The 25,267-nt window shown below is 41.0% G+C and overlaps 1 non-coding gene across 1 annotated transcript; it reads right to left on the minus strand.

Moving 5' to 3' along the window:
• Positions 1-24,203: 24,203 nt before the first annotated feature.
• Positions 24,204-24,275, minus strand: trnai-uau (transfer RNA isoleucine (anticodon UAU)). The gene has a single exon. It is a non-coding gene; the product is annotated as a tRNA-Ile (tRNA).
• Between the last annotated feature and the right edge of the window lie 992 nt (positions 24,276-25,267).

Here is a 25,267-nt window from a genome sequence, read left to right on the forward strand (position 1 = left end):
CTGTTCTGTACATCGCCAGTGGCCTGGGTGCCTATACTTTTACAGATGATACTGAGCGGAGTATAAAGCACTTGCTGAGAAAAATAATTGACGACCGCTCGCCATATGAGTATGTACGCTCCTTACTTGTAAAATTAGATGGAAAAATACTACACGTGACTTTTGGTGCGTTGCAAAACTTATTTTATACTTATTTATACTTATTTTTACAGAAAAGAAAAAAGATCTATGTAAAACCAGGGCTGTGAAATACTCGCAATGTGAATAGAGCTTTCACTCTGTTTTATAGACACAGGTGTGCCATCGTGAGAAGAATGAAAAATTTCGAATGTATACGTAAGAATTCTTACAAAAAGTGCTTTACACTCTTCTTTCTGCAAAGCTTGAAATGAAAATCAATTAACTGAATACTAATGTCCTTGAATTTGTTAAAGAGATAGATGTGCATGTAAAGAACATGAGTGAAATTACTGCGATTCTGATGTTTTCAGATCAGAAACTGAAGCCTGGCGGATTCAGCGGTGTGTATTCCAAAATACAACGTATTTTACATAGAACCTGTGGTAACACCGTCCCTCTGATCACTCAGGCTAATTTATTTGCTCTGTTAGGGTCGCCCAGTTCGGTGTTCACGGCTATAGAAATGGCGAGAGAAAGGGCGTTATGAATGCTTTTTCAGATGCTGCTGAGTTTCTGAACAATGTTGGGGCGATAGCTACAACAAATTTTCTGCACCAACATTTAATTGGCGATTGCAAGCAGTAGTCTGTAATGTGTGTGAAAAGTTTAAAAGTGTATACTGGGATGTTTCTGTAATTTAAAACCTACTGATGAAATAAAGTGGTTCACATTTCACATGCTATTTGTCCTGCGAGTTCTTTCTGTGACACTTTACTCAGTCAGTCAGTCAGTCAGTCAGTCAGTCAGTGTGTGTGTGTGTGTGTGTGTGTGTGTGTGTGTGTGTGCTCACATCCCGGAAACTCGCGGCCCTCACCAGACTTCCCACACCGCCGATTCCCTAGGGTTATAATAGATTGCATTCAAACCTGCAGCAGACATTATCACCTTCCATCCCTCATCGCTAATACGCGCTTTCACACACTTATTTATAAATCGAAGGGGATGCGGTGGTGGGCATTTGGACCCTGAGGCCTGGGGCTGCTCAGGGTGGAAGGCGGGACAACAACACTCATTATGACACACCATTGGCTCTGGAGGGGGCGGGACATCCACCCATAACATTGCACCATTGGCCGATAAGGGGGCAGGACATCTGCCCATGGCGGCCTCCCATTGGCTGAAAAAGGGGGCGTGGTACCTGTCAAAATGATTGATGAAAGGTGTCGCTTTATTCTACTCCCAGGCCAAAAACAGCCCTCGGATCATCAACTCAATCAGGAACTCCCAGTCTCACAACTGCATTCCCTCGGTGCTTCCCTACCACCCTAACCCAATTTCTATCCCCAGGACCATCATTAACAATGACTACATTTTACAGGACGATCCCTCCATTGGTACTCTTTTTTCCGACCGCCCAATCATCTCTTATCGCTGACCACCACATAAGCTTCTTGTTCACAGCTCCCTCGCACTCAGCACCTTCCCCTGCAATAGCACTCGCTGCATCACTTGCAAATACATATCTACCGACATTCAGGGCATCACAGGACAATTCCGGATAACCCTGACAACATCCTCTATCTCATTTACTGTATCTCTTGCAAAAAATGCCCAGCTATCTACATTTGGGAAACCGAAAGGAGACCAGGAGAACACTTCAGAGAACATATTAGGGCTGGGAAGGTTAAAGATTTCTCCAAGCCCATAGTTTTTCTTTTCACCTCAAATAGCCAGGATCTCTCAATGACTGATTTATTTTAAAATAATCTTCTCTATTCTCTTGCAGGTTTTGACTTCACACCTTTCTTCACCTCTCTCCATTTAGCACTTCCTGAGTGGCCTCTCTGCTGCTCCTGCCTCCTCCCCTCTCCCAGCTTTTGTTCTTCTGTGCCATTTAATCTTTGTAATCTGCCCCGTCTTTCTCACACCTGAAGAAGGCTTCACAGCCGAAACATTGAGTTTTCTCTCTTCTCTTTTCAGTATGGAATAAACCTATAACTTGTTCCTTTGCAGACTACACATGCTGACATAGTGTAGTTCAGGTGGGTAGCTGCTTCAATATACATTTGTAAATTTCACCTCTGACGGCCACGACCACTCTAATCTCTCCGTCTGTGTTCTCAAAGACGGTTTTCCAAACTCATACATCAGAAAGACCACCGAAACTAAAATTATTCTGCAGCTAGGATCACACCTTCTCCCTTCCCTTAACGACAGACTACTGTTCTTTTAAACTTTCTCCATTCATTGGAAGTTTCATTTCACACCTCTCTGCACCCATTCTGACTTCACACCTCTTGATTGGCCTCTCTTTCTGTCCCCTGCTCCCGCCTCTCACTCCTCCTCCCTCCCAACCTTTGTTCTCCCGCTACTTTACCTTTGCCCACTGCCCTGTCTCTCTCACACCTGAAGAAGGCTCCACGGCCGAAACGTTGTGTTCTCTTTCTTCTTTTTTTCAGCATGGAATAAACCTATTACTTGTTCCTTTACATTTGTAAATGTCAATTTAAAACTGTAAAAATAGTAGGATTGTAACTCCACTTTAAAACGTGGCAAGAAATAGACACATGGCAGGCTACACCCTGGAAAGGACACCAGTCCATCCCAGGGCAAAGATATAAAAAATAAACATATAGGCAGCACATATCAAGCCTTACAAGAAATCATTAACAGCCTCAACACACACCACCGGTCCATTAAACTCAAATACACCAAGCATGGTAGCCTGATAGACTTCCTAGACACCACCACATACAAGGTTTCTTCCTTCAACAACACAGACAAACTGGACATCAAGGTATTTTTTAAAGACACATTCACACGGCTTACTGCACAAGGATAGCTTCCACCCAAAACATACTTTAAAAGGACTGGTAAAATCACAACTCCTACACTTCCACAAAATCTGTACACAACAAGACTTTGAGGAAGCCAAATACACACTCTTCCAAGCTTTATGCCAGAGAAGATACACACAAAGTTTCCTCAAAAATGTGGCACAAACATTTCTAAATAGAAAAACTCCAGATGACAGAAAAATACCCCTCAACACATCATATTCTCAACTCAGCATAAAAACCAACCAAAAACCATGATATTAGAAAACACAAACATACGAAGGGAGCACAAAATCATATCTGCACACAGAAAAAAACAAAAACCTTCAGCATTAATTAGTCCAAAGCAAGCTAAAACCTGTACACAACAGATCATATACACCAAGAGCCAAACATTTATTAACAGAAAACAACGATCCAAAACAAAGAAACTAAAGAAATCTTCCAGTTGCAAAGGGCACTCTCAGAAAACATCAATAACGCCATCTACAGCATCTAGTGCAAAAAGTGCGGGGTGACCTATGTGGGGGGGAACGGGTAACTCCATCCGAACCCAGCTGACACAACACAGGTACATCAGGAACCACGGGACTGGAAAGCAACCCCAACTGGACAGAGATAGAAAGAAAGAAAAAGGAAAGGGAGTGGATCAAAAGACTTTATACTATCTTTACACAAGACCTGAACATCAGAAAAACCGGGAGGGTTTTAGTCGTTGGAAGGAGAGTGCTCTCCTTGTCCCAGATGGTCCCCTCTCGGATAAAATCTGGGAGAAGGAGCTTTGTTCCCCTCTCCTAACTAGCCAGATCCTACAGGGACTGGAACTCTTCACCATACTAACACGCAACAAACAGAAGAATAACTGAAACCAATCAGCTATGGAAACTCGCACAGCTTGCACAGTCCTACTAGGGAGGAAAACAAAAGACCCTGATTGCCTATTGAGATGTTAATGGTCCATGCATAATCCCCACCAGGGTAAGCAGAAACCCATTCACCAACTGAAACTGCACCTACTCATACAGAAACGTACAGAAGGAACACAGACCATAGGATACAATCTAGCCCCCTAGGAGGAACTACAACACACTGCCCCTTACAAAACAGGATAAAAACAGGCCAGCATGGACACAGTGTTCCAGAACAATGCCTGAAGAAGACCCAGGCAGAAACATAGCGACACACAGAAAGGGAAGATTGTCTTCCTATGGAGCCACAGATTCTACAGAGGTAAAGCTGCCTAACAGTGGAAACCTAACGGTGTCAACGAAGCTTTAGGCATTTAAATGGTAAGTATGGATCAATCCAAAGTTGACAACGCACGCAACCGTACGGTCACCCTCCACACTGCCTACACAACAAACATGTCAAACAGACAGGATACCTTCCAACAAGGAACCAGGATCATCTACAAAATGATCCAAACAGTCCACCATTTACAAAACACAGCAGTTTTATTGGACGGGAGAACCGAGCACCCGCCAGCCTACGACGGAAGACAGAGGAATTCATAAAACCTTCCAAGCCACCCAAACTCACATATTTGAAGCTGGTAAGCAATGCCAAAAATTGGCTTCACACCACACTGCAGATCCTCGAAGAGCATTACGAAGAAAATCTGTCATACAACTAGAGGATCTTGAGCTTCCCCACTGGGAGGAAGCTTTCACACTTGCTTCCAACTGATCAAAGAAACATTATGGGAGGAAATTGCAGAACACCACCTTTGGACCCTACAGTACACAAGCTATCAATACTGGGTTAGGGAAGGACACTCTGGCAGATCAAATTATCACAGCAGTTTTTAAATTCTACAACGACTTCTACTGGAAAGACTGCGAACAAGACCAAGTAAGAGTTGAGTTGTTTTATAAAGTCATTATTTTAGAGCAAGGTATAATTCTGATAAAAATACAATAAACAATATGGTGAAGCTATTGGAGAGAAAATTAAGGCTCGGTTAAGAAACTGAAACAGTCTTGACTTGTTCCTTTACACAAAAGTTATTTATTTTCAAAAGAGACCCATGAGGATTCCTCTGGTGTGCAAGACCTGCCTGAAGACATTTGACCAGTTTCCTCTTCACCTAAAGAGGGTGTGTATGAAATGAGCCTCAGCAGAGGAGATCAGCAAGTTCCTTCTCCAGGCCAGGAAGGACCTGTTGAATCACCTGAGGAATGGGCAGGTCGGGGATTGCAAGAGCATAGGGCTCATGTGTGGTGAGAATGTGAGACTGGCGGAGTCCATGGACTGTTTTATGTGGAATCCTGAAGACACATCAGCAAGGTAAGATATTTATAATTTATAAGGCTTCTTCTGTTTCATTTCTAACCTTTACCTTTATGTAAGGGTATGTTAAAATGATATACCAGTGGTCCAGAAGCCCTGAGCAAGAGGCTGCTGTCCAGGAGGAAGAGATGCCAGAGACATGTGAGTTCTGGAGAACTTTCTATTTTTTCCAAATGTATATTTTGTTTTATACTTGTATTCTAGTTTGTCTTAGAAGTAAAAATGTTTAAATGTGTATTTTGTATTCCTACTGTCCCCCCAGTTCTTAAAAGCCATCAGCAGGCTCTCAGGAAGACGGTGACCCAGGCTGGACTGGACAGAACGCACTCCCTGGATGCTCCTCACCTGGCTGGGTTTAAACAGGACCTTACCAAGGATCTTGGAGTGGCAGATTGCTCTCAGGAGGTATTTATTTTTAAAGGCATTTAAAATTGAGCAGTGATATTTCCATAGCACATGTTTTTACTCCTTAGCTTAAAATTCACCCATGTGAAATCTCAGCCATAAACATAGTGACTCTACATTTGTCAGGTAGAAAATGTTTCCAGATTCCTCTTTTTATGGATCCATCTGCATCTTCCTTAAACTTTGTAAAGGGCCTATCCAAAACAACAATTATTGTAACCAAATGAAGACCACTGGACTGTCTCACCAAATCATTGCTAATTATATTAAGAACATAAACCATTTTCCGGGCTACATCCTAAATGATATCAGTGTGAAAGTAGAGGATCCCAGCCTGGCTAACCTCATCATCAACTTCCAAAGTATCCTAAAGGATATTCAGAAGAAGAACAGTAAGAATGTTGCCAAGATATTACTAAAAATAGGTCATTTTCATTTTAAAACTTCTTTCAGTTGTACTTTTAATCTGAATACAAAAAAAGTTGATGAGTATTAATTTCTCCCACAGATATAGACAGTTGCAGAGTCCAGAACCAAGTACGAACGATTGCTGGAAGGTGCTGATGGTTGCAAAGAGAGATGTGTTGCACAGACTGGGCAAGACATCACCTTGCCTGAGCAGCTTCTTGTACTGTATTACCTGCAGGCCTTTCTCCAGCTGAAGCACCTGTAGCACCCAGGGGTGGTAAAGAACATGACAGTAAGAATACTTTCATACAACAAAAGTAAGAAATTACATAGATGGGATTTTTACAGTTTGGTGTATTCATTTTTATTTTCTCGCTATTACAGGTTGAGGAATGGGTGCAAAGAAAGTGTTGTTTCAACAAGTGGGCACAAAAATGGTCATAATTCCTGTTAAAGAGCACAAAACCTCAAACAACAGCTGGCTTCCTTTGCATTGAGTGAAGAAGAGGAACATGCAAGTTGATGGCTACATTGATATACCCATCCACTCAATTCAGGGTTGTGGTAGAACTGGAACCATCCTGGCAAGCAGTGGATGCAAAGTACTGTATCACCCATAATGTGACACCAGTCCATCACAGGACTCACTCACACCATGGCCAATTTTCATAGAAGCCAATTAAAATCCATGTTAATACCGAACAAAAGACCTCCACCTGCATAGCTCCAATCATGTACAGTATTTAAGAAAATCTGGAATGTACCTTAATTGCATTTTATTTGTGTTTTATCAGCCGTTTCATCTTTACTTCACTAAACTGTGCTGTACTGCCCAGGTCAGCAGCTGTGAAAGGAGATGGAGAAGATGGACTGGTCAGCCAATGTATCAACAGTGCTTGAGAAGTGGAAGCCCAACACAGGACTGCCACCAAATGGCATGCAAATTAAAAAGTTGATAAAGTATCAAATCTGGGGAGGCCTGAGCATCACTGACGATCCTGTGAAGGGGAAGAAGTTTGTGACTTCCAGGTGTTTCCAGAAGGGAGAGGTGGTGTGTGATTACAACGGCAAGGTCATCACAAAGACAACTGCTGAAGCTCACAGATGACAGAGGGAGACATGAGATGTCTTTTCTTTTCAGATGAACCTGCACAAAAACTGTGCATTGATGCTCGTGAAAAGCACTGAGCCTGCCTCCCGGATAAGGAGGCAAATCGGAAGATGGATAAATCCATCAAAGAGAAAAGACAATGTAAGGGCTGTAAGAAAGTCATTTATAATCAACGAACAGCCTGTCATAATTCTGTCTGTGACAAAAAGGGACATTGTTGAGGGGAGAAGAGCTCCTCTGTGATTACAGCATTTCCAGGAAATAATTTCAAGGTGAAGGACAAGCTCTGGAGTGGTTGGTTCACTGACCATTTCCAAAAAAGAAACTAAGTAAGTATATTAAAATGCATATTTTGCAGATATTCATTTTCTTGTACTTTGGAATTAATGTAAAAATTATATTCGTGTTAATGTCTTGAAAATAGCATTTCTCATTCTCATCAGCAAGGATATAAGGAAGGGATATAGGAGTGCTAAAAAGATACATGATTTTCAGAAGAGTATAGAAGGCAGATAACTATCCCACTCAATTGTTACTGCAAAGAAATGCCACAGTGTAAACAAAAAGGTGAACCATTCTTGAAATTTATTGACAGAATCTGAATAGCCCAGCATTCCCAGACCAGGCACTGGAGTTTCCTGCAGCGTTAGATGGGTAGTCTCTTGGTAAGAGAGAGATCGACAGAGTACTGGACTTCATGAACGACACCTTTCCAATTCATCGAGAACAGAGCCCACAAGATCTAGAGTCTAGAGAACAATTTCTTACAATATTAGTGGTAGTTTCTGAATAGGTTAAGGACAACATAGTTGTAGAGCTATCTTGCAACTTCTTAAAAGTTGTAAAAGTGATTACCATATTGCCAGTGGTTTATATTTAAAACCTAAAGATTTTAAATTGAATCTTTCTTAAACAAAGGACATTTTTCACAGGAACAGCAGCCTAAATCAGTTGATGACTGTAAATATGACAAGCTTGTGATAAATTGTAAAGTGCAAAACAAAGTTGTATTGTTTTGGTTTTGTCTTCAACATCATATTAATAGGCATGTTATTTTTAGAGCAGCTGCCTGCCATTCACCACCAGCCAAGGTGCCACGAGGTACATGAAATGACCCAGAAGTACTTAATGATACAGAGAAGAGCATATGGGGGGAAAAAAAAGAAGACAAGGAATATCCATTAACACGTGCATCTAGAAGCCAGAAGACGGGTGATGATCAGCATTTCAAAAGCAGACACTGGAGGTTGAATTCAAGTTTTAACAGTGATTGTCTATGTTTGGCTTCAACACAAATCATATTAATATGCTCACATTATTAATTTGTACAAAGTCCCCAATATCCATTACAGGCGACGTTCCCAGGAGTACACACGACCCAGTCAGAACGTGGCTAGCTGACGTGCAGTGGACCTCAGGGAAAGAACTCTTGCCCACACGGATGTCTCTGCTCTGAAAACCACTGGATAAAGGTATATGGCGGTCTGTTCTCAGCTGTTGATTTTGTGAAAAATATTGAATATGAAAGATTGAAGTGTCACTATTCAATGAAGTTCAGACATAAGTATTATGTTGAGAAGCTAGATCTGTTCTACTAATAGCTTTAGTACCTTAATATTGTACTGTTTGCTCTGGTTTTCAGACATCAGTCCAAGATCATTGGTGTGTTAATTGATTTCTGGTAAGATTGGCTCCACGTGTGAGTGTGTGTTTACATTTCTATCTGGCATCCTCAAAAGATGGTTTTGTTTCCTTTTCTTAATTGCTCTTGATTACTAGAGTTTATTTGGCATGATACATTTGTGATAAATGCTTTTTCTTTGTGAATAGTCTTATTTTAATCTACATAATGTCAATGAGTTAGTACCTTAAAGAACAAGCAGTAAAAGAAATGACATTTCAGGTTTATTAGCTAAAGTTACTGAGATTCCTTTACAGTGCAGAGACCCATCTTTAATATGCTGTGTGTGCTCATAATGGACTTGAAATTTGTTTTTGTCACAATGTAAAGTTATAATAAATAGATAATATACTCTATTTTACAAGACTTGACTATTTTAATTCCATACTTCCATTGACTGCTTTGGAATGCATTCCTTACAATTTTCCTAAATAATCATTGTCTCACAGTGTAGACCTGGGTGACATAACAGGGGTCAGGGCTGTGTTGACTGGAGGTTTGTGTAGACTGGCCATTGTCTATGCGAGACTGTGGGATCACTAGGGGTTCCCCCCCATCACCTGTAACATTGTCAAGTGGTATAATTACCTACAAAAGCTAAAGTTTCCTCCATTAAGGGGTCACTATTTGTTACATTCTGGCGGAACAAGAGACAAGATAAACCTCTCACTGTCACTGACCGAGCAGTCCGGGACACTCTATGCTAGATTGGACTGTTGTCTTTGGAAGATGGGGTCACAGGTGATGAAATAGACCACAGTGGCAGTCCTGCCTAGCTGTTATATCACTGACAGACTCACCCACACATTGAGAAGAGAGCACTGGTTTCTGTGCAGAAAGCAGAACAACTCACTTTAACTGGTCAATTAGGTCTAATGAGTTTTATTGCCCTTGACATCTAACTTACTCCAGCCCCCCTTGTGGAAACAACCCCTAATTACTGTTCATGAGCTCCTGGCCACACTTGTTCCCAGTGGAACCAACCTGGAGCAGCAGAACAGAGGTTTTTTTTTTCTTTAAGTTGTCTGCTGTTGTAAAACAAGTCATTCCTTAGGAATAAAAACTCTCCCTCTAGTCTGGTTGCTATCTCCTTTATTTGCCCCATATTCCCAGGGCAAAGCAGCTGAGTGATCAAAAGCTGAACTGCAATTTCACTGAATTTCACACTGGGTTACAACAGACCCTGGTGGGAGAATGGGCAGGAGAGGGCCGGTTGTGCTCCTGAACTAGTCCCCTCCTCTCCTACTCTCGTATTTGCATCACAGTCTATAAACTCCAGCCCTATTGCTTTTCTTCCAGTTCATTTTTTTAATACAGCTCGTGAATTATGTATACTCTTGTGAAGTATCAAGAAAGCACTATTATCTTTATTCCCGACGGTCTAGCACAGTAACCACTCCAATAACTTTAACTAGAGGAAGAAACCCAGCTTCTGCTCAAAAGGAAAAAAAAACATTGAAATCATAAATCTCCAACACTGGCTGTAGACTCTGTGTGTCCGTGCTCAGCGGTTATATAGGACAGGACTCAGCGCGCAGCAGGTGCGGCTCATTGCTCTACGCTCCCCGTGCGGAATGCGCGTCTCCTCCTTCCAGACTCATAACACCGCTGCATACATCCCTCTTAAATCCCAGAAACACAGAAACTCCGGGGTGTTTCTGTGAGTCAGTACTGGGTTTCTCTGTTCGAGGTTACAAGCAGAAACAAAAAAAGCGCTGAAAGCAGGAAGTTATTTCTGCTCGTAGGCATAAACGTGTAAAAATACATTTTCTGATTACTAAACCCCTAATAAAATCCATCTAAGTCTCCCTTTCGTTCCCAATGCACATAACTGAATATAAACCAGTCAAGTTCAGGTACTTTTCTGATGTACAGTATCTGAATAGTTCTGGCGCGGCTGTTGTAACAAAGATACTTACGAACTTTTTTTTCATACGAGCTCTTGCCGTTTTTAAAATGAATATTTTTTTGAATTCGCTAAATCACACGAAACACCAGCATCACTTATCGTAAGCATCTGACCAATTACATTCCTGAATGTTAAACCCATTTAGCATTTATTTTTAACTTGTTTTTTTTTAAATTACACACCTGTTAACTTAGTCCGGATCGCGGTCACCGAGGACCACTCCTGTCTCCCCAGATGACACTTATTATTTTTAAGATAAACGCGAGATAAACAACGTTTGTTTGAAACCGCTCCACAAATTTTCTCACATGCACGTATTCTCAAATATCACCACAACAAAATCATAAAGTTTGTTTCCACAGACATGACACTATTATGCAATAAACCAATAAATTAATGAACTAGCAGAATCCCAATAAAAACACCCGATCACCTGGCCAGCCCAGCATGTCAATATCATACATTTTTACCAACAAAACCGCAAAAGCAAAAACCAGCATATATATATATATATCCCATGTTTTTACCTTATTCTGGAGCATGATATATATCCAAAATAACCCAGACTAGTTTATCTCAAGAGCTAGAGACTAGAAAACGTTACTGATTACGTAATAAATGTTTCAAGAACGAGCGCCAGAAATAAGGCGATTTGATTGGTAAAAACCGCTGTCATTCTTTGTATTTTCAGCCATTCAGAGCCCTTAGGGGGTGAGACTTCCTCTAGAAACTTCAGGCTGCATTTTTAGCTGTCAATCATTGACTCAGAAGGGATAATCAATCAGTTTTTTTATCAGTTTCTTATCAGTGCTCCTTTTTTTCACACCAGAAGGCAACTCTGAGGTTTTTTTTCATTGCATAACAGCAGGTAAAGGCTCTCTAGCAGTGTCTTAAGGTTTTTATAGCAATTGCAATGGTTTTTATTCTTATTATTTTCTATATTTTATGATTTTTTATTATAGGCGTGAAATTTCATTCCAGGTCCAGTCTTCACAAAACATGATGTAGAATTTTTTCTAATTGATCAATTTGTCCCAATTTTTTATCCAAGCTAGTAGCCACCTAGAACAAGGTTTTCAAATCATTCCCAGGCCCTTGACATGCATATAGTTGAAAAATCTGACCTCTGAAGACCAAAAAAAAAATGTTCGCCAGCTGTTTTTTTTGTTTTTTTTTCATATGTTTGTCTGCTGAGTGGACACATTAAGAAATATAAGAAATTTGACTATTCACACTCAAAGCCAAGGGGGTTAGCTTCAATTTAAGACCTGAACCAGGCTCCTGCTATGTTCTGCTGCAGAGATATAACAAATGTTTAAGGGGGAGGAAATTCCAGGCGGACATTGGCTAAATATGTCACTGGTAGTAAAAGGTTAAGTATTCTTGCCATTTTTAGCATATTGTAAGTGGATTTTTTGCAAACATTTTATTTTTTAAATCACATGAAACACAATCAACCCATTGTAACTTCACATTGATAATTCCTGAGCTTTATAACTGTGTATTATTTCTTTTTACCTTGTTTTAATATTTTTTATTATTATTTTTGCATTTAACAGAGCTTTTTAATATATTGTGAGCATTTTAGTGTCATTTTAAAATAGGACTATCGATGCTCCTGACTTTTAAACCTGTATTTATTCTGACATTATTCTCTCCACCTGCAGATGAGGGAGGTATTTGATTTTAAATTTGTTGATTTGGGGGGAAAATATACATTCATTTCCTTGTATGTATCACCAGTGGGAAACTTGGCATTTTTGGATGAATTGCAATCTTTACTGCAAGGCGTTCAGACTGATATAGAAATGACTGGAGATTTAAATGACACATTTGATAAATCAGACAGGAAAAGCATAACATCTAAAATGGCAGAACCCTCTAAAGTACTGAAAAATTTCCGGCACATTCATAATCAATAAAATTTATTTAATTTAAAGCATAAAATTTGCTTTAAAAAGAAAACCACAATTTGTACGATATCATATTTCAATATCGACGTTCAGATGAAGAATTTGAGGATTTGAATATCAATGGAGAGTACATTGATTTTGGGACAATGTTTGCATCTGAATAATCCTTCCTCCTGGAAAGAAGGAAAAAAAAAGTTTTGAGTCTCATTCTTCAGGATCCCCCCCAAAAAACGTGCAAATTTGTTTCCGATGTATTTTGGATAAAGATATAACTCTCATAGAAGATACATTTTATCAGTTGAATGCAGTCGATACTTTCGACTTTTTATATGATGATAGGACCTACATTTAGGGCTCAGTACTGATAACACTGCTGCTATTGATGGAGTAGAAATAAGTGATGTACTGGCAGTTTTTTTTTCTGAGGCAAGAAGTCCTAGAACACCTCCTATAAAAATGTTAAGATTCAGAGCAAGAAATATTTTTCCACCTCACCTAATGCTATTGCATTAACGAGGCTGAAGTTGGCTTCTTATTCGCCAGCTGCTGCTTTGCGTTTTTCGTTCCATCTTAAATGCTGCTGCTGTGATGTTATGTCGTCTTTCGCCTGTAGATGGCTCATTTTTAAATGAGTCATTTAAATAGTCATTTTTAAAAATACTTATCCGGATGTATTACTGTACATTTCCTCAGTAAACGGGAATATGTAAGTAGAGACTGTCCAAATTGCATTTTTGTATGAAGCACATTTCAGAAACACAACTCACAATAAAACAAACTGGCATGTTATACCATGAGTAAATAAGACAAAGGCAAAATGTAAATTCACTGGCACTTTCTGCATATTTTCCAGGACCTTGCCTTCTGATCATAAAAAGTCTCAAACTCTTGCATTTTACAAGAAATTTTAATATAGCAGTTTTAAATGGGACATTTAGAACATGGCATATGAGACTATATGGTTAACTGAGGATGAGCAGAGGGTGATCGAACCTACCTCCTGGTTATAAAAATGTCTAAAAATGCTGACACAGATGTGTGAGAGACAATATAACAGACTGTCAAAATCCTGAACTTCAGGACATTTTATGATACCATTTGAAAAATATGACCCTCTGAGCATGGCATGTGAGAAAATGGCATGTGAGAATGCATTGGGAAAAGGTGAATGCGATTTCTGCTGAATTGCTATGGCCCTCCCTCCTGATTACAAACTCGTCTCACAATTCTGACACTGAGGTGTGAGACACAATGTAACAGACACTGTTAAATTGTGAAGTACAAGAGATTATACTGTTACGTTTTTTTTTAATATTGACCCTCTGGCATGTGAGGACTTGTAGTCAACAAAATAGCACACATTCTGCCAATTTGCTTTGTCCCTCCTTCCTCGTTACCAAAACATCTTAGTATACCGACACTAAGGTAAATGTCTCTAAATCCAGAAGTTAAGTTGTCAAAGTATATCGGAGTCAACCGATACTGATCAGGTTCTGCTGATGCTGAGCCCGCAGCCTTCACCATAAGGTCCAATTCCCCAAGCCTGCTGACCTTATATGTCCATCCCTTCTCGTCAAAATTCGTATTTTCACAGGGTACCCTTCAGAAATTGCAGTATAGAATGAAAATAACTCCAATAGATATCGGCCACTGTTGGCGATTTTCCTTTAAGATAGATAGATAATACTTTATTAATCCCGTAGGGAAATTGACAAATGATTCTCCAGAAATTTTACGGAGTGTATCACTTTCACTGAGACCGAGAAGTGTTAAGCTGTACATGAGTCTTTGTGGCTCGGTTGTTAACCAAAAGGGTGGTGGTTTAAGACCTCCCAGGGACGCTATGAGCCTTTTAATGAACACACCCTCTTCACTTCATTTCTCCATGGCCGGTCTTGTACCGCAATCAAATACAGAGCCCGTAGGGGGCAGTAAGCCCGCATATATAGCTCACTGTGTATATAATGAAGAAGCGGAGGTTAGTTTCTCATCTGCATGTTGCAGAGCCTTACGCAACTCGTACCAACAGTTGGGGTTTGATCCCTGCGTGGGCTATTAGTTGAAAGACCATTGTAAATGACGTGTAACAGCTTTATGCAGCTGGCTTTTATGTTTCATACTAAATTGCTATCTTGAAACCAAAATAATTAGAAATATGGAACACAACTGTTGTTCCCCATGAAGGAAAGCTGTTTTACACTGACGTCACTCCTTTTTATTTAATCCAGATTTTAAAAACAACTCCGCCCTATCAAAGGAAAATGTTACACAAAAGTTGGAAAGCACACTCTGAATCCAGATGTATATTTGATTTCCGCAATCCCTTCAAGGCTGCCTATGTTAATCGTAAGTGTATAGAAGAAACATTTAATATATTGTTCAGTTTAAATCAAAATGCTTTACTACTACAAGAGAGAAGTATAGTATGGAGGATGCGACAAAAGTGTGATTTCTTGGAATAAAACTACTTTTCTTTGCGTTCGAAATTAATCGAAACAATTGACACACAAACCCTTTGTCTTTTTTAAAGAGATTATATCTTTAAGCAGACAAATGTATAAAATGTGTTTTTTTTACCTAGAGATTTTGGACAGGGGCGATGTATTACTAGTAGAGGCTGCTGACTAATTAACACTGTACTGTCTGGAGATCAGCTCCATTTGCAATAAAAAAACGTGCGTAACAAAGCTGGAGAGCAGCTGAACTTGTGCTCAGTAGTCAGTATGGTGCTGAGGGTTCAATAATGGCGTTGTTGTATTAGCACAAGCTGCACAGGCTCTGAATCAGACCATTTCAATTAGTCTGATCAGTGCAGGACAAGTTAATGTAGAATTATTGCTTTGTCTGTCTCTTGTTTGTATATAAATGAATGTCTCTGATAACTTAATGTTAGTTTTTAATTTAGTTTTAGTTTTACGATGTAGGTCATGCGTTGATATATGACATGTCTCATTCCTGATTCAGCTCATGCTCCATAGGAGAGAAGAGATTCCTCCTGTTTCTCGTACAACCATATCAGAACAAAAGCCCGTGTCACCCAGCTCTGATTCAAGATCGAGTTGCATCTTCAACATTTTGTTTCTGATCATTATTTTCTTCAGTTATGATCAATATTGAACTTTTTCTAAATAAAACAAAAATAATCAAACATGCAGGCAGATTTTTTTAAAAGTATTAGGAGTTGACAGGGCGCTCCTTCGGAATAGTCGTCAGAAAATGTGAGAAAAGGAAAGTTATGTAAACTCTCACACACAGCATTAAAGATTGGAATCTGATCATAAAAAAAATAGCTGTCTCCCCGTCGGTAATCAAACCCCAGTTTCCCGCGTGACAGGCAGGGACACAAAAAACTTTACTAACTAGGAGCGCTTGCTAGCTATTAGGAGGCATTTACTCTTAAGTATGTAACTGTTTTGGGTTTCGACTTTAATTTTCCCAATACCAGTTTTTTACAAAAGTAAAGGCACACGGCACATGTGTGCCACATCACGTCCGAGTTTAGTGACAACTACCTCAGAGATTGTAAGCTGGGTAGTTTCAGATCAGATCACGTTTTTTATCAAAGGTTCAAGCAAACCCGAATACTTTTGCAAGAGACATTTCAGAATCCCAGTCAAATCCAGTACGATTGCTGGATACTTCGAATTCGACTGAACTATAGCACAGATCTGCAGTCCACCATTAGAAATACTGTGGGTGTGTTGTATAAGCCACACAGCCAAAATAGTTCTAAAACAGGAGATGCATCCTCGTTTAGGAATGTGGTATAAAGTGAAATGGTCTGGGAAGAGTCCTACATTTGAACAGTTCAAAATAGACATAAAGGGGTATTTACGGACTCTTTCGAAATGTAAGAACAAGCTGTGCGGACCTTATCAATATTTACCTTGTGTAATCGTTTTTCATAAAGTGTAATTGTATTATAGCATGTGCCCCTGATAATTTCTTGATACGTTATATGTGCTCTTGTTTGTATTGTATGTAGTTTTGTTGTTCAAATAAAACGTAAAAGACACAACTTTCCGGATGCGGCTGCTGTAAAAATAAAATGACATCAAGGGTGCTGTACGCAGAGGTCTGAAACCTGCTCCACAGAAGATCTTTATCCAGAGGTGTTAAAGAAGTCGAGATCTCGCCATGAGAGGGGAAGCATCTCAGAAAAAGCAGGTGCAGTCAGTTCCACGGTCATAACGCCACTAAGTCGGGCGACAAGAGCAAAACCCACCCGGCTTCCTCCGAGCAAGTAATGAGACAAAGAGACAGGGTACAGTGGGTAGTGTGGCCGAGCAGTCTAAGACGCTGGATTAAGGCTCCCGTCTCTTCGGGGGCGTGGGTTCGCATCCCACTGCTGCCAGGTGCTTCTGTCGAGACCCCCTTTCAGCTGACTTCAGACGAAAGGGAGGGAGCTGCTTTTTGGCAGTCTCTCGAGAAACTAAGCAAAGTGTTTAAAGATGCTTTCTCAGCTTGACATCAAGGCACAAAACAAAAACCTTCTTACGTCCTCTCAACCCAAAAGCGCTTGGGATTTGCCCCTAAGGATAAATTCTGTACAGTAAGACAGGAAGAAAGGCACCGCTGGGAATCGGACCCAGGATCTCCTGTTTACTAGACAGGCGCTTTAGCCAACTAAGCCACGGCGCCGGCAAAGTGCTGTCCTTTGACAGCCACTTGGACACGTCTCAACTGCTCTGAGACATCTGTGTTCGGTGTGCACCGAGCCTGCTCGCCTTGCAAGTAGCCTCATTTACATGCGATAGCTCCACCACTAAGAGAAAGGATGAGAAATGGCTTTTATCTGGCACTTTTCATGTCAGAGGATCTCAATCTGCTTTCCGTGTACAAGAGGATGTCCAACTCATGTAGCTAAAGACGTAGACGACAGTGCTCCACTGAAATCTTGATCTCACAACCCTCGGCATGACTCCGCTGTGTTCTGCTTTAGACAAAGTGGGGAAAAGACTTCTTTCATCACACGTCTTGCACTGTTTACGGTGTTTGCAGTGCTCTTTCTTAAATGAAAACCAGGAATCGGCACCATATGAGGTGAGACTACATAATATTGGAACAAGTAGCCTCGCCATTCCATGCGTGACGTGAGCAAAGTGTAATTCCTGTCTTTATAGTGTGCTTGTTAGAGACTTAGCTGGCACCCAGAGCGCTTTAAATCCGGGAGTCAGCAGCCCAAGACAAGAGAGCTTCCTTCGTCTATGTTTTTTGCGTTAAGGGGGGAAACCATGCGTGTGCTGCAAACGATCTTAGTATCGAAGTGCCGTCCCACATAACCAATCCGAACAATCTGCTTTACAGAGGAGCACTGCCGGAGCTTTTCGTTGGCAAACTGAAGACCAGGCCGACCTCTTCTGTGACTCTTGAACACTGAATCTCAAGGTTGTGAATTCAAGCTCCACGCTGGCGGGAAATTCCATAGGTAATGATCACATTTTCTTGCATGCTAATCAAAAGAAATATTAAGAAACATTTCCCGATACCAGTTTTTTACAAAAGTAAAGGCACACGGCACATGTGTGCCACATCACGTCCGAGTTTAGTGACAACTACCTCAGAGATTGTAAGCTGGGTACTTTCAGATCAGATCACTTTTTTTATCAAAGATTTAAGCAAACCCGTGTAGTGGCAATGCTTGTTAATAAGACAGAATTAAGTGTTGCGGTGCTTTCCCAAATGAGGCCTCATCTCTCTGTTCATCTCTGTGGTGCGGCCACAGAGAAACTATTCATGCAGGCTGATTTAAAGATATTTTCTTTTGATAAGGGACAGCTCCCAAAGGGGGATGCACTTAGCTAAGCCTGGCTATCATGATCAATGGTCAACCATTGGTGCCTATCTGTCTAGGGAGTGCTAGATGGACATCTGGACTGCATTCCTAAGTGTCAGGAGTAAGTGACTCATATCTCACCTTGATCAACCAATCAGGCACTGGTAGGGCCGAGTAACCCACGTGGGACTCTGATGCCCATGGAACTTTCAGCCAATGAACGAGCTGAAGTTCCTCCAGGTAACAACAGGCAACACAGAGGGCCTGAGAGAATTCTGTGAACTTTTTCGGACAATTCAAAGGAGAATTCCAGGGCAGGACGGCCCAGGGGCAGAAGGCTCCCAAGGGAAGGACATTCTCGCAGCGCGCCTCCTGACCATCCTGAGACTCAGCCCGGACAACCACGGAACGGCCAGTGGGTTCGGGTGCCAGAACTTTCCTTTGTTCTAAGAGTCTAGAGCGGAGGTTGCCAGAGAGTAACCAGAGGATCCACCCGAGGTTAGCATCAGCAGTAAGCCTCGTGAACAGGTCGGAACTGTGGACAGCTGAATCACTATTCAGAACTAGCGCTTCATCAGGAACGAACCGGTCCTCTTCCTGACTTGCTGGGACCCACAGTCATCTTTTCTCCTGTGCACAAACTTTGGTAGTTAAAGCCAACACTAACTAGCCGGTCAGTGAGCGTCAGCAGCTCACCATCGCAAGCCGCACAGCACAGCCTGGCACGGAGCCAGAGAGCCCGCAGGAGATCTGAATCCCCACAGATTGGATGAGAATTCAACTTCAATGCATTACAGCTCGAGAATTCAATTGTTATCCCAACCAATTGATATCAATTTAATTCCTAAGAGTTATGTACTTGTTTTGAGTATCCAATGTAGAAGTTATAACCAAGTTCATTTACGAAACGGTCTAATTGAATGATATACTGAACGTATTTCCTCTTGATATATGTAACTCTTCGTAACTGATTGAATATTTACCTTTTGTATTCTGTTAACCCTCTCGATAAGATCTGTTAGGTTTACATGCATATTCTATGTATTAATAAATGTATCCTCGTGTATTAGTACCTGTGTGTGTGTGTTGTTTGAGTTATATCGCATGGTTGGATTCTAAAGCCATTAAAAGAATCATTTTGTGATTTACTGCTACAATTAATAATTGTCCCAGTAAATGCCAAAACCCTACAGAACTGGTGCCTTCAGAGAGCACACTAAATTTAATTTGGCGTCCCTGGGTGGGCGTGGCAAGACTGAAATGAGTCAACCAAGCGGAATAATTCATATAAAACGCTGTGGGTTTCATACACGACAATACAGTGTGCTGAAAGCCGAAAGACAAAAAGTTCCTCTTGCTCTTTAAGCAGTGCTTGAGTGTTTTGTGATCTTTTGCGATCTACCGGGTTGATTGCATACTTGATCTTGTGGTTTTCTGTGGTAAAACTGTGATTTCGTACTAGTTTAATGATGGTTGCTAAAACACACATTTCAAGGGTTTATTCATTGCGAATCTCCACCCGTCAGTCAGAAAGATGATCTTAATGCATACAGATGCACAGACCATGAAAATGACTGATATTAGGAGATTCGTGCAGAAAGCCTGGGAGTATGATGTCCAAAGTCGCTCTGAGCAAAAAGCTGTTAAAGCGACTGTATTCGCCGTCAGAGCTAGAAGGGTTAACTCCCTCCTGCTCGAAGGAGCACAGGCTCTTGAGCTGGCTAAGCCCCGTTCCAAAGCAGGCACACATGACCGCACCCAGCGTCCTAAGTGCCATGAGAACACCGGGGGAGGGAAAGGGCTAGATAAAGCTGAACAGAAGGATTCAGTAGCCGCCCGCCTGGCCAGGCTTGAACAAGTTTTATTAGGACAGAGACAACCGCTCCCCAAGGCTGCCGGAAGCGTGAATGAGCTGATACTCTCCACTGGAGGAGGCGGAGACCCGCCCCCTCTCCTTCCCTCAGTCTATCTGATTGAGCGGAAGGGTTCCTGCCTGGATGAGGTCAGCCACTCCCAAGCGAGTGCTGACTCCACCCCTGAAGTCACAGAGCAGGCAGTAAAACAGAGAGGAAAAGCAAGAAGCTTTTACCTCAAGACTGCCATGGGAGATGTCTTACACAGTGAGACACTGATTGACACTGAGGTTGAAAGGTGTTTGATGTCACACGGCAACCTCAAACGGATAGAAAAAGAAAAGGGCATGCGACTCAGAGTGGAACCTTTGGTGGATCACCAGAAAGGCAAAGTGTGGAAACAGGTCAAGGCTCCTAAGCCTTCTGTACAGAAGGAAAGGGGGGCCAAGAGGGAGACTGTACTCACACAGTGCCCACCGAACACAGAAGCCCATGTGAAGATTCCTTCTGTTCACTCTGGACAAGAAATAAAAATATTTTATAATAGACCTCTAAAGTTATCCGTATAATAGACCTCTAACCATATACGTATAATAGACCTCTAACCATATACGTATAATAGACCTCTAAAGTTATCCGTATAATAGACCTCTAACCATATACGTATAATAGTCCTCTAAAGTTATCCGGAACTCCAACCATATATGTATAATAGTCCTCTAAATTTATCCGTATAATAGAACTCCAACCATTTATGTATAATGAACATCTAATCATAGACGTATAACTGACGTATAACAATAGACGTATATTAGAATTTCATTCTAGACGAATTGCGGACCACATTTAGACGTCTAAGGTATGCATTTAATAGACGTATACTATATGTCTTTTGTTCACTGGGAATGGCAAGATCGTATTTGGAGTCCAGCATTTCTCATTTCTTATGCAGAGCCATCGACTCGGAAAGCACTGCCGAGCGCAATAAGGAATTGTGGCTTCAGATCGCTGTAACTTAGAGCTGCCTTGGTCTGTTCATGCTGCCTACAAGCTTTGAATTGCTGCCATTTTCTGCAAGCGTTCCATTCTGAGGTTTCATGAAATTCCTTACATTTGAGACAACACTAAAATATTTCATTTGGGTTACCTAATACATAGTGCAAACTGTATCTGCATGGGAATCCTTTGGCTCATGAAGCCGTTTGTTATTCTGTTGTGAGGTGTGAGGGGCAGAATGCAAATCGAGTTGGTGAATAGAAAATGAAACAGGAGTCACTTCTTGAGCTACGAATTCCAAAAAGTATGAAAACCCATGGATTTTAACAGTGCAGAATACTCACAAATTGCACTGAGTTGCTTGCTTACTTCTGCTGCTTTTACAGTCATTCACTGTCAGCTAGCACTGGAACAATTCAAGAGAGGTAAAAATGGAAGCTGTCAGGAGTGGGATTTGAGCCCACCCCTCCATTTGGAGACCAGAACACCCAAGCCAGCTTGAAAGATGCACATCGTTGAGTTTGGCACCTTAGACCACTCAGCCATCCTGACAAGCAAGAGCAAAAGCTGTGCTGAATGCACCAGTAGTTGACTAAACTGAATTTCTTCCCTGAAATGATTTGCTTGTGACGAGCCAAGTTGCCTTGAACGGATCTTGGAAATCAAATATACGGATGGATTCAGAGTGTGCTTTCCAAAGTTTGTGTAACATTTTCCTTTGCTAGGGCGCAGTTGTCTTCCCAATCTTGATTACCTAAAACCGGGTCCCATCAGTGTAAAACAGCTTTTCTTCCTGGGGAACAAAGGTTGTTTTCAATATTTCTAATTTTGGTTTCAAGATCGCAATTTAGTGTGATTTTAAGAAATTATTTAATGTCATACGTGATCTAATTTTCTGGAGCAAATGCGTTTTTCTATTGTAATCTCTTGTGAATGTGTGCATAGGTTTCATGGTTTCAATATAAGACTATAAAATGTCTTCTTTGTATTATTCTGTATTAATTTGTGAAAAGACAATAAAGTTCTTAACAAATCCCATATATTTGATTTCTGCATTCTGTTAAGGCTTTAACAGATAACTTTGCACTACAATTTTGAGACAGAGTAACAAGTAGAGACGTTTTGCAAGTTACTTGATAGGCTAGATAAAATAACATGGCGGTGAATAAGGAAGGCACAGTAGGTTTAAAAGACCAACAACTTAGCTCTTGGCCACCATCCCATTGCATTCAAAGTCTCAGCCTACTATACTATGTTGAATCAACGCTAGTAATATTACTGTTGTAATAGAGGAGACCTGGCGACCCTTAAGTTCAAGATTGTGGATTCAAGGGTTTTTTGTGTCCTTTCTGAACCCTCTAAGCTTTTAGTTGGACAGTGCAAGCAGGATGTGATAGTGTACAGTGAAACGGTGCCTTATGACCTTTGCCTGATTCAGCTTTCTTTCCATTTTGAGGAAGATCTGCTCACAAGTAAGTATTAAATACTTCAGCGTTTACTGTTCGAATACCACACTTTGTTAAAACACGGCTGCTTTTTAAGCTAATGTGTAGCGGTTTTTGAGCACGCATTGTATAGTTAATGCTGTTATTAATAAAACCTTAAATTCACATAATGGAATTTGGACAGCGCAAAGTAGTCTAGCCCCTGTACAACTGTACATGCCCGCTGATTAGAGCTTAAAACTACAGTAGCAGGAGTAGCAATAATGGCAACAACGAGTTCGGCATTTCTCATGTCTTCTGCATAGCCATCTTATTGGAATGCACTGCCCGAGATAAAAGAGGACTTGTGGCTTTGTTTTTACAGACTGCTGCGTTGCTCTGTTCATGCAGCCTACACGCTTTAAATTTATGACATTTACTGCAAGAGTTGATTTTCCAGGTTTTTTTTTAATTCCTCGCATTTGAGCAGGCACTAAAATATTTCATTCAGGTTCGCCAAATACATTGTGGAACCGGTATTTCCAACGGAATGCTGTCTTACATGAAACCTTTTTGTTATTTGGTTCTGAAGTTTGAAAATGAAAATGAAAAGGGGTGACTCCCTTCGTAGGCTTGAAAGAAGTCCAAGCAGCATAAAAACCCACAAATTCTCACAAATTGCATTGTGTTGCACCTTTCTTCTGCTGCTTTTATAATTCGGGCTTCAACATTTGAATGCATACCTTACTTCTGCTAATCACATTCAAGCATTCACTAAGCTTTTTCCTGTCCATTATGTTCTTGCTAAGCATTTTCTCCGTTTGCCTCCTATTGTGATTGCCAGCGAGCACAAGAGGACTGGAACAGTGTAAGACAGGGTAAAAATGTCGGGAGTGGGATTTGAACCCAAGCCTCTATTTGGAGAGCGGAACACAAAGCTTAAAAGACACAAACCTATGAATTCATTATTTTAAACCATACGACTATCCTGAAGAAATGTATGCTGAATGCACCAGTTGCATCTGATTTTCCGTAACTTTAGGACGATTGACACGACTGGACGAAAACAATTTGTGGCGTTTAGCATGACATAGTCTTGCAGGCGGACAATGTTTTGTCCCACTACTTATATAATTTTATCGTTTACTTGTTTAAAGAAAAAAAACACAGTCTTCTCGTTCCTAAGTCAGATTTTAAGTGCTTTCAAACCTTACTTCCAACCTAGACTGACAACTCACTCGATCTGTTTGTGATCAGACTGTGGAGTGGGTCTATACCAAATGCACGTTCCTTCCCAATGCTGATGCGATCATTTGGAAGATGGGTGTGAAGAGAGACAGGCTTTGTAGAATAAAAAACAGGGCAGAATATGCAAGAACCCTAATTACTGGCGACAGTTATGTTCTTCTTACTATAGAGACTCCTACATTGCGAGTTTTTTTAAGACTTTGAAACTAAAGGAGAGTGGTGACAAATGAAGCAGACACAGGTGGGGCTTGAACCCACAAACTTGGGTTTATAAAACCAACACCTTACCACTTGGCCACCATGCCTTGAAAGAGTTTTAACAAGGAGATACTGTAATGTTTCATAGCCGTTCAGGGACGCCAAATATGTAACGTTGTGGCTCTCTGAAGGCACCAGTTCTGTAGGGTTTGGGCATTTACTGAGACAATTATTAATTGTAGCAGTAAATCACAAAGTTGATTCTTTTGATGGCTTTAGAATCCAACCATGCGACATAACTCAAACAACGCACACACACAGGTACTAATACACGAGGATACATTTATTAATACATAGAATATGCATATAAACCTAACAGATCTTATCGAGAGGGTTATCAGAATACAAAAGGTATATATTCAATCAGTTACGAAGTGTTACACATATCAAGAGGACATACGTTCAGTATATCATTCATTTAGACCGTTTCATAAATGAACTTGGTTATAACTTCTACATTAGATACTCAAAACAAGTACATAACTCTTAGGAATTAAATTGATATCAACTGGTTGGGATAGCAATTGAATTCTCGAGCTGTAATGCATTGAAGTTGAATACTCATCCAATCTCTGGGGATTCAGATCTCCTGCAGGCACAAAGAAACAGTTGCAGGCTTGTTGCTGTCCAATCCGCGCTCTCTGGCTGTGTGCCAGGCTGTGCTGTGCAGCTTGCGACGGTGCGTTGCTGATGCTCACTGTCTGGCTAGTTAGTGTTGGCTTTAACTAGCAAAGTTTGTGCACAGGAGAAAAGATGACTGTGGGTCCCAGCAAGTCAGGAAGAGGACCGGTTCGTTCCTGATGAAGAGCTAGTTCTGAATAGTGATTCAGCTGTCCACAGTTCCGACCTGTTCACGAGGCCTGCTGCTGGTTACTCTCTGGCATCCTCCACTCTAGACTCTTAGAACAAAGGAAAGTTCTGGCACTCGGACACACTGGCCATTCCGTGGTTGTCCGGGCTGAGTCTCAGGATGGTCAGGAGGCGCGCTGCGAGAATGTCCTGCCCTTGGGAGCCTTCTGCTCCTGGGCCGTCCTGCCTT

This window comes from Atractosteus spatula, assembly GCF_055471065.1.
Source record: "Atractosteus spatula isolate fAtrSpa1 chromosome 10 unlocalized genomic scaffold, fAtrSpa1.hap1 SUPER_10_unloc_13, whole genome shotgun sequence".
Taxonomy (NCBI): Eukaryota; Metazoa; Chordata; class Actinopteri; order Semionotiformes; family Lepisosteidae; genus Atractosteus; species Atractosteus spatula.